The sequence below is a fragment of the Balaenoptera physalus genome, assembly GCF_965194825.1.
Source record: "Balaenoptera physalus genome assembly, chromosome: 7".
NCBI lineage: Eukaryota > Metazoa > Chordata > Mammalia > Artiodactyla > Balaenopteridae > Balaenoptera > Balaenoptera physalus.
Genome location: NC_138886.1, coordinates 83752905 through 83766222, shown reverse-complemented (window position 1 = coordinate 83766222; position 13318 = coordinate 83752905). Strand labels below are relative to the sequence as shown.

Sequence of the window (13318 nt, the reverse complement as noted above, 5' to 3'; positions counted from 1 at the left end):
TAGTTCTCTGTGAGTGGATTTGCTGCTACAAGGTGTCTGGCAAGCCCACCAGGCAGCCTTCATGCAAGTGGCAATTCCAAGTCACCTGTACCTAAGCCACTCTCCATCCCCCATGTGAGGAGAGCCCCAGGACATCTGTGAACCCAAGGGGATCTCTGGAAGCCTGATGGGGAATAAGGAAATGTTATAGACTTCTAGAGGTTCTGAGTGCTCTGGAGAACTCCACGCTGATCTAGACCACATCTTACTGTATCCTCTGGTAACGCTACATTTAATACTCACAGGTCTTCCACTTCCACCCCAGTGGAATGCAACTTCCCAGAGAGCTGGGACTGTCTCCTGATCACTGCTTTATACCCATATCTGACAGCAACAAGACAAAACTCTTGTGGAAGTCCTCCCCAGGCAAATGGGGTGATTGGGCCATATAAATGATTCTTATGGTGACTTTAGCCTCAGAAGTACCCCTAAAGTAACAATCTTAGAATCCTAATGTGAACATTAGTAAAAAATGAGGGTGCTCTGGCTGAGTCAGGCATAAGCATTTGGTCCTCAGCATCTCAGTAGACCCCTAACTTCCTTGAGGGATCCCCCACTGGGCTCCTTGGAATATCACCCAACAACCCAGGACTGGATCATTTATTAACAACCTGCTCTTCAGTTGTGCAAAGCTTTCCAGTTACAACATGCTTTCCCATACATTATTCTCACTAAATTAGTGACCTTAAAATGCATCCTGTTTTAAGACTGTCTGAAATTTGTGAGCTAAAAAAAATGTAAGCTATAAGGATCTTAAGGATATTCTTGATGCCCAAAGCTGGAATTCCTGGTCCCCTAAACAGCTTCCTTAGAACACTGTGATGAGCTGATTTTGGTATTTCAACGAAATAAGGAAAGGTTCTCCATGGCCATGGGCCTGTCTCATACCCACCTGACAGTCAGAAAAGGTTAACTTAGCCAATTCCCACTTTGGACAGGGAGGTCTGTCTGGCTTCTTTGATTAGCTATTGCATTAGACACACTGGCCTCATCTTAAATCTCTAGTCCTCTCTTACATCTGAGGAATGAGTGTGGGATCCCCATTCTGCCGATTCTGTTTTCCAGCTGCTCACTTCTACAACCTGCCTTCATCAAACTGTCTGCCACATGTGTACTCTGCTGTACTCCACCAAGACCTGTCACTACTCTGCTCTCCTCCTCGCCTACTTACTCTTAATCACTGGCTTTCAGACTTAGGGGACTGTCCCCACTGAGTAAAGATGACATTGTTTAGACCGCATTTCCTAACACACTAGGGCCAGATTTTCAGCATAAGGTCAGCCCTTATGACAGACATGCAAATTAGCTTAGATCCAAAGGCCCAAGATCTGTAAGAAATTAAGGGCGATTAGAGCTAGTCATTTGTAGGAAAACACATTTTGTATTGAAAATATGACTCATGGCTCTAGGGTGGGCAATTTGGCCCACATCTTCTCCCCTTAATACAGCTGATTGAGAGCAGCGCCTGAACCCTGCTGCTCTAAAATCCATAGATGCTTAGAAAGAGGCCGAGATCCTCCAAACTGCAGGAGAAACCTGCATCTTCATAGACAAAGATGGGTATGATTTTAAACTTCAATTTAACATTTGATAGACCCTTCAAAAATATCACCTGTGCTTTTTTATTGAAAAAGCGATTGCGTTGCTCTCTAGCTGTGCTCTGAAAATATTTGTCTGACAACAGATATAATTTGATTGATCTTCATGAAAATAATTTCTATAGGCCCTAATTAGTCTTATCGAGAATTATGACTTCCGAATTCTCTTAGAGAGGGGAGTACTGTCCCAATCAACCACCCAGAGCCGTTCCTTGCCATGGTCCCCCACCTCCCCCACTCCTGTATTTTCTCCAGATGAATTACCCCGTTACAGCATGGAGAAATTCAGGCTTGCGGCTGCTAAGCTGGGAAGCCCGCAGTTGAACTCACATCTGTCAATTTCCAAAGGATACGTGTTTTGCATTCTCCTAGAATGGATTATCTATAAAACCCTTCCTTCACCAAGATTTTACCCATTTTTATTTTTTCCTTCTCCATTTACTTCAGCCCATCCACCTACTTCCCAACCCCTCCCCATATCACTGCCACATTAAGAGCTTTTTTTTTTTTTTGTCTCCTTCCATTCTTATTTTGCAATGGCAGAAAGAGCCACAGTGAAAGGAAATTGATTAGAGGGTTGGCATGTAAACATGATTGTCTTTATTTTTCATCAATTGCACTAGATAACCAAGGATACCATGAGCTTTCCAAACAAGTCCCCTCATCTAAGTTTGTTCATCATATAACAATTTCCTAATTTCCTAAGGGGGATATTATTCTTTTGGGGACTAATACGCCGTGTTAGGTTTCTTTTACAATAAAACTTCATTAAATTTGCCTCAAGTCACTGGGAAAGTCCCATAAAGCCCCTGCACTGGGAAAAATGGAGAGATGATTGGTTTTTTGCATGTGTAGGGGGGCATCTATAAAGAAATAATGTGTTAAGCAAGTAATAGTCCAAACCAGGGACATGTTTGACCTGCTTTAAGGAACAAATATTTGAAGAACCATAGTATTTGCATTATTTATGTTAACAAGTTCTTCTAAAATATCTATCATTCATATAAAATGCTCAAAATATTGCCATATCTTGAATTATATATACTGCTTTCCTTTATATCTACTCTCTCATTTTTAAAAAATTTAACCATTTTTAACCATTTTTTATTGAAGTATAATTAATTTATAATGCTGTGTTAGTTTCAGGAGTATAGCAAAAAGATTTTTTATATATGTATATATATATAATCTTTTTCAGATTCTTTTCCATTATAGGTTATTACAAGATATTGATTGTAATTCCCTGTGCTATACAGTAGGTCATTGTTGTTTATCTATTTTATATATAGTAGTGTGTATCAATTAATCCCAAACTCCTAATTTACCTCTCATTTTTACATAAATAAATGTATCTCTATCTCTAAAGAAAACTTCATATCATCAGATAGATGGAAAATAAGATGAAGTCCATAAATAAAAGCTACCAGTAAATATTAATTCAAAGGAAATAGCACAAATTATCAACTTCTGTCTAGATATTGCCTGCTGAAGGCTCCCTGCCTGTCACTTATTTTCTCTCTCTCTCTTTTCAAAAGGAGACTGGCAAGGGTTAAAAAGTGATGATCAAACCACAGTCTTGCATTGAGTCTTTCTCCTTTGGGGAATCAGAATGTATGAAGGGACTTGCAAATGAAATAATTTTTGCTATGCAATTTTATATTAGTTAATACATTATTCCCTTATAACCCCCAATAATATTTTATACCATGAGTGGTATGTGTCCCTCACCCATGAGGGAAATGAGTCTCACTCATTCACTCATTTATTCACTCAAAATCTCTCTATAAGGAGTATCATCGTCTTCTTGTAAATATTTTATATCTAATGAATTTCCCAACTTGAATGTAACAAAACTTCATTCCTTTGAAATACTGCATAATTCAGATTCTTACTACTTTGCAGTGACCCTCTGAGGCTTCTCCTCACCTTCTAATCAGACCATGTTCATTCTGTGTTTCCATATAAGCAACGTGAATTCACTGGGATGATTGCAATAATCACCAAAATCTTGAGCGATTTCCTCCTGCTGGGAGCCTCTCTCATTCACCTTAAAGGAACCCTGGACCCCTCCTACAAGAGACGTCAGATTTCCTTTGCACCACCTGCTGCAAATGATGAAAGTGAGGGGGACTAGTTCAACGCTCCTCCTCCCAAGATGGTGTCTGGTGAGGTTATCGCTAGGGGCTCTGCTGATGAAAGGACAAAGGGCCATAGTGGCCCATCCAGAAGTCTGATGGGATGGAGTAACCGCTTGAGCTAAAGCTGACCCATAGGGTGGCCCATCCAAGTGCTGTCCTTCTCCACTGGGCTCTGGGAGAGGAGCTTTGTCCCACTTATTACTACACAGAAGCTTGGTCTCTGCTCAAGTCCCTGCTCAAAGGGAAGCTCCACAAGGACAGGGATTTTGGTCTGTTTGGCTCATTTCTGCCTCCATGGCACCTTCTAAGAGCTGTATCAGGCACATAATTGGCGCAAGAGAATCATTTCTTGAATAAACGCATGAATATAATTGATTCCTCTTGTCCTGCTGACTCTGAGCTATATTGTTACCACTGAAGCCCCGACCTTGGTGGTCTCTCTGACCACTCCCAGGCATGTGTCAGGATGCAGGCCTCTAAGAATCTCCTTTCACCTTGGGGGACCACACAGAATTTTCCATCTTCCTGCAAACTCGGGCCCAGAACCATGTACAAAAAAGGATGCTGGAGAGTGTATTCTCTGAGTCCCTTCTGTAGCTCAGAGAAAAAGTCAAAAGAGCAAAGTGATGATGCTTAGTTGATAAGAAATAACACAGCAACCCTTGCTTAAAAATTTAGGAAAAGTTTTCTCTCTTGCCAAAGACAAGAGAGAAAGATCTGAAAACGTAGGAAACTCTTGGTCTTTCTGCAGGTTCAGAGATCTTTTTTTTTTTTTTTTTTCATTTTTATTGGAGTATAATTGCTTTACAATGTTCTGTTAGTTTCTGCCATACAACAAACTGAATCAGCTATATGTATACATATATCCCTATATCCCCTCCCTCTTGAGCCTCCCGTCCACCCTCCCTATCCCACCCGTCTAGGTCGTCACAAAGCATCGAGCTGATCTCCCTGTGCTATGCAGCAGCTTCCCACTAGCCATCCATTTTACATTTGGTAGTGTATATATGTCAATGCTACTCTCCCACTTGGTCCCGGCTTCCCCTTCCCCCTTGTGTCCTCAAGCTCATTCTCTACATTTGCGTCTTTATTCCTGCCCTGCCACTAGGTTCATCAGTACTGTTTTCTTAGATTCCATATATATGGGTTAGCATATGGTATTTATTTTTCTCTTTCTGACTTACTTCACTCTGTATGACAGACTCTAGGTCCATCAAACTCATTATAAATAACTCAATTTTGTTCCTTTTTTATGGCTGAGTAATATTCCATTGTATATATGTGCCATGTCTTCTTTATCCATTCATCCGTCGATGGACACTTAGGTTGCTTCCACATCCTGGCTATTGTAAATAGTGCTGCAATGAACATTGTGGTACATGACTCTTTTTGAGTTATGGTTTTCTCAGGGTATATGCCCAGTAGTGGGATGGCTGGGTCGTATGGTAGTTCTATTTTTAGTTCTTTAAGGACCCTCCATACTGTTCTCCATAGTAGCTGTATCAATTTACATTCCCACCAACAGTGCAAGAGTGTTCCCTTTTCTCCACACCCTCTCCAGCATTTATTGCTTGTAGATTTTTGATGATGGCTATTCTGACCAGTGTGAGATGATATCGCATTGTAGTTTTGATTTGCATTTCTCTAATGATTAATGATGTTGAACAGTCTTTCATGTGTCTGTTGGCAATCTGTATATCTTCTTTGGAGAAATGTCTGTTTAGGACTTCTGCCCATTTTTGGATTGGGTTGTTTGCTTTTTTGATATTGAGCTGCATGAGCTGCTTGTAAATTTTGGAGATTAAACCTTTGTCAGTTCCTTCATTTGCAAGTATCTTCTCCCATTCTGAGGGTTGTCTTTTCATCTTGTTTATGGTTTCCTTTGCTGTGCAAAAGCTTTTAAGTTTCATTAGGTCCCATTTGTTTATTTTTGTTTTTATTTCCATTTCCCTAGGAGGTGGGTCAAAAAGGATCTTACGGTGATTTATGTCATAGAGTGTTCTGCCTATGTTTTCCTCTAAGAGTTTGATAGTGTCTGGCCTTACATTTAGGTCTTCAATCCATTTTGAGTTTATTTTTGTGTATGGTGTTAGGGAGTGTTCTAATTTCATACTTTTACATGTAGCTGTCCAGTTTTCCCAGCACCACTTATTGAAGAGGCTGTCTTTTCTCCATTGTATATGCTTACCTCCTTAATCAAAGATAAGGTGACCATATGTGTGTGGGTTTATCTCTGGGCTTTCTATCCTGTTCCATTGATCTATATTTCTGTTTTTGTACCAGTACCATACTGTCTTGATTACTGTAGTTTTGTAGTATAGTCTGAAGTGAGGGAGCCTGATTTCTCCAGCTCCATTTCTTTTTCTTCTCAAGATTGCTTTAGGTATTTGGGGTCTTTTGTGTTTCCATACAAATTGTAAAATTTCCTGTTCTAGTTCTGTAAAAAAATGCCATTGGTAATTTGATAGGTATTGCATTGAATCTGTAAATTGCTTTGGGTAGTATAGTCATTTCACAATGTTGATTCTTCTAATCCAAGAACATGGTATATCTCTCCATCTGTTTATATCGTCTTTGATTTCTTTCATCAGTGTCTTGCAGTTTTCTGCATACAGGTGTTTTGCCTCCTTAGCTAGGTTTATTCCTAGGTATTTTATTCTTTTTGTTGTAGTGGTAAATGGGAGTGTTTCCTTAATTTCTCTTTCTGATCTTTCATCATTAGTGTATAGGAATGCAAGAGATTTCTGTGCATTAATTTTGTATACTGCTACTTTACCAAACTCATTGATTAGCTCTAGTAGTTTTCTGGTGGCATCTTTAGGTTTTTCTATGTATAGTATCATGTCATCTGCAAACAGTGACAATTTTACTTCTTCTTTTCCAAGTTGTATTCCTTTTATTTCTTTTTCTTCTCTGATTGCTGTGGCTAAAACTTCCAAAACTATGTTGAATAATAGTGGTGAGAGAGGGCACCCTTGTCTTGTTCCTGATCTTAGAGGAAATGCTTTGTTTTCACCATTGAGAATGACGTTGGCTGTGTGTTTGTCATATACAGCTTTTATTATGTTGAGGTAGGTTCTCCCCTCTATGCCTACTTTCTGGAGAGTTTTTATCATAAACGGGTGTTGAATTTTGTCAAAAGTTTTCTCTGCATCTGTTGAGATGATCATGTTGTTTTTATCCTTCAATTTGTTAATATGGGGTATCATATTGATTGATTTGCATATATTGAGGAATCCTTGCATTCCTGGGATAAATGCCACTTGATCATAGTATATGATCCTTTTAATGTGCTGTTGGATTCTATTTGCTAGTATTTTGTTGAGGATTTTTGCATCTGTGTTCATCAGTGATATTGGCCTGCAATTTTCTTTTCTTGTGACATCTTTGTCTGGTTTTGGTATCAGGGTGATGGTGGCCTCGTAGAATGAGTTTGGGAGTGTTCCTCTCTCTGGTATATTTTGGAAGAGTTTGAGAAAGATAGGTGTCAGCTCTTCTCTAACTGTTTGGAAGAATTTGCCTGTGAAGCCATCTGTTCCTGGGCTTTTGTTTATTGGAAAATTTTTAATCAGTTTTAATTTCAGTGCTTGTGGGGGGTGTTCATATTTTCTATTCCTTCCTGATCCAGTCATGGAAGGTTGTCCTTTTCTAAGAATTTGTCCATTTCTTCCAGGTTGTCCATTTTATTGGTATATAGTTGCTTATAGTAGTCTCTCATGATTCTTTGTATTTCTGCAGTGTCAGTTGTTACTTCTCCTTTTTCATTTCTAATTCTGTTGATTTGAGCCTTCCCCCTTTTTTTCCTGATGAGTCTGGCTAATGGTTTATCAATTTTTTTTATCTTCTCAAAGAACCAGCTTTTAGTTTTACTGATCTTTGCTATCGTTTCCTTCATTTCTTTTTCATTTATTTCTGACCTGGTCTTTATGATTTCTTTCCTTCTGCTAACTTTGGGGGATTTTTTAGTTCTTCTTCTTCTTCTTCTTTCTCTAATTTCTTTAGGTGTAAGGTTAGGCTGCTTATTTGAGATTTTTCTTATTTCTTGAGGTAGGATTTTATTGCTATAAAGTTCCCTCTTAGAACTGCTTTTGCTGCATCCCATAGGTTTTGGGTCATCGTGTTTTCATTGTCATTTGTTTCTATGTAGTTTTTGACTTCTTCATTGATTTTTTTCAGTGAAGAGATCCTATTTTTTTATGTCAGAAGGAGAACAGGGACCTGGCTCTTCCTGTTGTAGAACTCTTCCTCTTGTAGGAAATGTAATTCTCCCCAAGGCAAAGGTATGTCTCCAATGGAAAAGGAGATTGGCCATGTTTAAGGCAATGCAAGAAAGAAAGACATGTTTCCAAGTGAATCAGCCAACAACTTCTGCATCTATGGGTACATTATTTTCACAAATACAGAGAAAGTTTTGACAGAATACTGCTTTATAAACACTGGTTCCTGGGGTGGGGGGAGTGGCATGGGCTTAGCATAGAGAGATGTTATTGGCACCTTATTGTTAAGCACATCTTTATGTTTGAATGGCTGCAATGAACATTTTTACTTTTAAAATCAAAACCTTGATAAGCTGTAAAGATATTACAAGAGTAAAAGTAAGCTGCTTGCATCTTCTTCAGAGTTTTATGTATCTATATGTTTATGTGTTTACTCTGAAGCAGTACTGAGGCCCCTTGGGTGCATGAAGATCACTGGGGAACTGAAAAACTCGAAGTCCTGGCCCCCACCCCAGACTAATAGAGTTAGGGTGATCTTCATGCACAGTGGGCACTGAGACCCACCCTCCAGTGTGAATGACAGTGATAGAGATGTTCTGGGGTCAACTTACAGGAGTCCCCAAGGAGTCTTCTGGGAAGACTTTTGAGGCACACAACTTTGGAACATGGGCTAGAGAGCTGGAGTGATTACAACACAATTCTGTCACTCCTTGTGCTCTGCAGCCCAACTGGAGGAGTAGGCAATGACAAATGAGTCATTTTATCAGAATCTCAGTAAGATCTTAATATTTCAAATCCCCAGCAACACCAGCACCAGAAGCTTCAGTAATGAAAGGCAATAGGGACGGTGACTTTGAAACCGTAAACACACAGGTTTGGGATGGCTTATGACAGCAAAGACCGACAAGAGCAGACCCTGTAGGAAATCAGGTCAGAAATGAGTGACTTGGGCTTGGGTACCCTTGGTGTGGGCATCAGCATGTGGGCACCACAGCCTCCGGTGCGTACCAGGGACAGGAAGCCTGGGCACGCTAACCTGCAGCCAGAAGAACTGGTCCATGGAGAACCTGTGAGGCCCTGCCTGGGAACTTTCCAGAAGTATCTGTCAGGAATTTGAGGTGGTAACTAAGCTAGAAAAATACTGTTTGTCTCATAATTAGTCTGATTCAGTCTTGGGTTCCCCTCTGAAAAAAAATTGCACGAAGAGCCAATCGCCCTTCACAAGGGCAAGCTGAGTGTCAGGAAGGCTTCACTGAGGAGGTGAAAGGAAGTGTGCTCCCAGGGGGGCCCACACGATGCAGGGTTTGGGTGGAGATTGTTTTGTCTCTGTCACAACCCACTGTTCCCAGTGTTATCAAGGAACCTTCAACAGGGCCTGTTTTCTTGGACTTCACCCATTAGCCTGCAGGTCTGTACGCCCCTTGGTGAGGTAAAGAATCTCTGGTTAGTGTGTTGTCTGAGAATGCATGCTGTGGTTTCTTCTGAGTAGAATTTCCAGTTACCAGCTGGCACTAACAAGAAAAGAATTTGCTGCAAGCTCTGCCCCAAACATGAGGTTCAAAGCCCCAAATACTATGAAAGAAATCTGGTGTCTCTTCTATCTTGATTTTTGTTCTCCCTCTCTCTTTTTTCCCCAATGTCACTGTTTGGTCCTTAGTCTTTTTCTTATTTGTGAAGGACCATTTCCCTCAGGCTCTACATCTTCTGTCAGCAAGACCCAGGCCAAATTATGGGGTTCATGTGGTAGCTTCTTTTTTGGTGAAAAACAAGTGAAGTAAATGTGATTATGCTCAGAAGACCAAAGAATCATTCCACTGTGTCATTTTTGTGGTCTTATGTTTCAACCCCTCTGAAGGAAAATTCAGAGTTAAAGGGAAAAATTCAAAGACATCAACTTACCTTTACCTCTGCTTCTGCACATTCAGTGACCCTTACAGCTAGAAAGAAACCAGAGCACCATTTGCCAAGACATATGTTTAAAATATAGATGTATTTCAATAAAATTTAAGTATATTTAAAACATGTAAACTATGTATTTTTGAGGTGTATGTTAAAGTGAATAGATAATAAACAAGGTTGTGAAAACAAGTCTATTTTACATGTTCTATTAAAGAAATAGTTTTAGTGAGATGATGTAATTATGCTCTTCACAAAACTTTTAAGAATTTACAATAAGTATTAATTTATCACACGCAAAAAAAAGAAATAAAATCTGAAAATAGGACCTAAAATCAGAGTTGTATGACAAGCATTTCCTTTCATTCCTTTTTATGCTTCTTTGGGACTCTTTGTATAACCTCAGTTAAGGCTCTTTGTGGACATGAAACACCATCCAAATGGTGTTCTGGCCCACCACCTCAGCCTTGCTCCCAGGGAGTCTAGCCTTGCTCTGCCACTGGGGGTCAGTTTTGTGCATATGGCAATGGCCAAAAGACAAGACTGCTTTTCACTCAGCTTGCTTTCCCTTCTTGGAGTGGCGTGGGTGTTGCTGGACCATAAGTCCTGCCCACAGCACAAGAGGTCCTACCTTTCCCATCCTGGTTTCCTGCCTGTGGAGCCCAGTGGGCCTCACTCCAGCTGCTCAGAGATTCTGCCTCATTTCCCCTTACACCATACATGCTCTTCTCCTCAAGAATCTATACAAAACAGTAAAGGGAAGCCAGATACATAAACTTACCCTGGCATAGAAACATGGTACAATTGGCATGGGTCTCTGGCCTAAAAACGGGGTAGGGGGAATAGGGAGATATGAATTTAACCTAAGGTTGAAAAACAACCTCCAGCACTCCCCACCTTCAGCTTCATCAGATCCAGCCCTGTGGGTCTTGGAGGCAAAGGCATGGTGACGTTTTACAGCTTGAAGGAATGTTTGTGGGTTGACAAGTAGACCCAATAACTGCACTCTACCCAAGAAATTTTCTTGAGCAAAATTCTAATAGAAATGAATCTCTTCCAGAGACGTTTTCCAAGGGAACTTCAATATGGGCATCAATCTACTTGGGAATATCTTAAGAGGAAGAAATTGAAAAGAGATGAAGAGAGAGACCAAGTCCCAAAAATATAGGGATTTTTTAACAAGAGTGTGAAGAGATATAGGGAAGATGAGGTCAGCTGAGTCTTGGCCTTGGGCTGAATGTTCACTGTTTAGCGGAGGGCATAGGAGTGTGAAGCCAGGTGGGAGATGGTGCCTTGTTCTGTGGTACAGTGACAGGTCATAGCCATGACAGAGCAACAGGTACATCATTCATGGATTAGGGGATTGAGTTGAGAAAGTCCCCAAGGTACAGGAGAAGATTGGTTCAATAGGGAAACACCTAACTTTTTCCATCAGTGAGCCAAGTTACTCTGTGTCTCTAGGGTACAACATGGAACAAAAAGATGTACATTAAAAACTTTGGGTTAAAAAACTAGAAAGGCATCAGAACATAGAAAGGAGGAACAGACACTGATACCCCTAAATGAACCCCTAAATTCATCACTGATACTGATGAATTTATCATCAGTAAAGAAGCAAACTGAACTTTCTGGATCTGCTTTGAATCTTAATGGGAGGGAGAATGTAAAAAGAGTGGAAATTCATTGTACAGTATACATGAGTATTGATGCAAAATAAGTAGCATGGTGTTGATGCGAGGTTCCTTTCGGGGCCATTTTGCCTTGCTTTTTATACGTGAAGTAATACCCATGGAGGCTTCATTTGTCCATTCATAAACTTGTTGCCACAATGCTGCTATCTCCATGGAACCCTAAATCTTTAACTATGGTCTCCTACCTGGAGAGTTCCAAGAATGTAAATCTTTAAAATTCCCTAGGAGTCTGGATGTCTCTGTAGTGAAACCCAGATTTGCCACCTTTGGTCCTAGTTTTCTGAAGACAAGAGTGAAAACGTGAGCAAGCTCAGACGACCTTTCCTGTGAATGCCCCGTGATTTTTCTAAGGCAGGAAACAAAAGCCTCTGAGAAACTGCTTAAACAGCTCTTGGAGAACATCCTGTCTGCCTGGACTCAAGAGCTCTTTCTCTGCACCTTCTTTGCGTGACTCACCTGTGGTGCATCTGAAGCATCTGATGACGGCCCTGCTCACACATATGTTCAGTTTCCTGCCTACAGGAAGGAAAAGGGAACAGGATCAAATGTAATCAGAAAGAGCGGTGTAACTACTATATATAAAATAGATAACCAACAGGGATAACCCTGTGTACAGCACAGGGAACTATAGCCAATATTTTGTAATAACCTATAAGGGAAAAGAATCTGAAAAAAAAAAAAGTACATATTTGTATAACTGAATCACTTTGCTGTACACCTGAAACTACCACAACATTGTAAATCAACTATACTTCAATTAAATAAATAAATAAAAATTAAAAAGAGCAGTGTAAAACCTTTGTCCCAGGACCTGGAAATCTAGATTGTCATCCCATCCCTGCCACCACCATCCACCAGCTCACCCTTAGGCAAATCACTTCACTTCTCAGGGCCTAAAGTTTCTTATCTTTAGAATGGAGAGATGGGGCTAGTGCCGTAGGATTCCTTCAGCTTTTACATGATAAGATCCTGTTAAACATGCATTTTTATTTTTTAAGATATATGAATAGAACACACATCTAACACCTTTGTGCCCACCTCCTTTCTGAAACACCAAAAATCACCAATACTCCTCTGTGTCAAATTCCCTTGCACTGTCTTCTCTGATTTCAATCCCCTTCCCCCACCTCAGAGGGAATGCTATTCTGAATATAGTGTTTATTATTCCTCGCATTTTTTAGTATACGTTTATGTTCCTAAGCAATCTATGGTACTATTATGCATCTTTTAAACTCGATGTATGTAAATGTAGTCTAGTCTATGTGTATTAGTTTTCTTATTTGTAAAGTATCATCTTAAGAATATACAGAATATTTGTATTGATTCTCCAGCTGCTCAGTATTTAGGTTGTTTTCCATTGTTTGCTATTACAAACATCTATATTTTGGTATATGTAGCCTTGTATACACTTCTTAGGGTATACACCTAAGTGTGGGATTGCTGGTCTCAAGGGGCGTGCATGTTCAACTTTAGTAAACTACTTTTCCAGATTGTTCTCTAAAGAAGTTGTGTCAATTTACATCCCCACCAGCAGGATATTAGAGTATGTGAATCTAGAAAGTGAGGCCCTGCTATGGTTTCTCCTGATAAGGCAATGTGATCTTCCCTTCAGAGGAGGTGAAGCATTTTGTCTAGTTTATAGGTGACAGTGATGGGAAATGGAAAAGAATTAGCATGATTCATTTATTCCACAAATATTCTTGAGCATCTACTACATACCTGAGAAGTGCTGGGGATCA

General features: G+C 40.0%; 1 protein-coding gene across 6 annotated transcripts in view; it reads right to left on the bottom strand.

Moving 5' to 3' along the window:
- Positions 1–2053: 2053 nt before the first annotated feature.
- NTRK2 (neurotrophic receptor tyrosine kinase 2) overlaps positions 2054–13318 on the bottom strand; it is a 411119-nt gene continuing 399854 nt past the window's right edge. For all 6 annotated transcript variants that reach the window (XM_082469619.1, XM_082469620.1, XM_082469622.1 and 3 more), the window contains one exon: positions 2054–13318. This exon is cut by the window's right edge and continues 24592 nt beyond it. The gene's annotated coding sequence lies outside the window, so the exon portion shown is untranslated.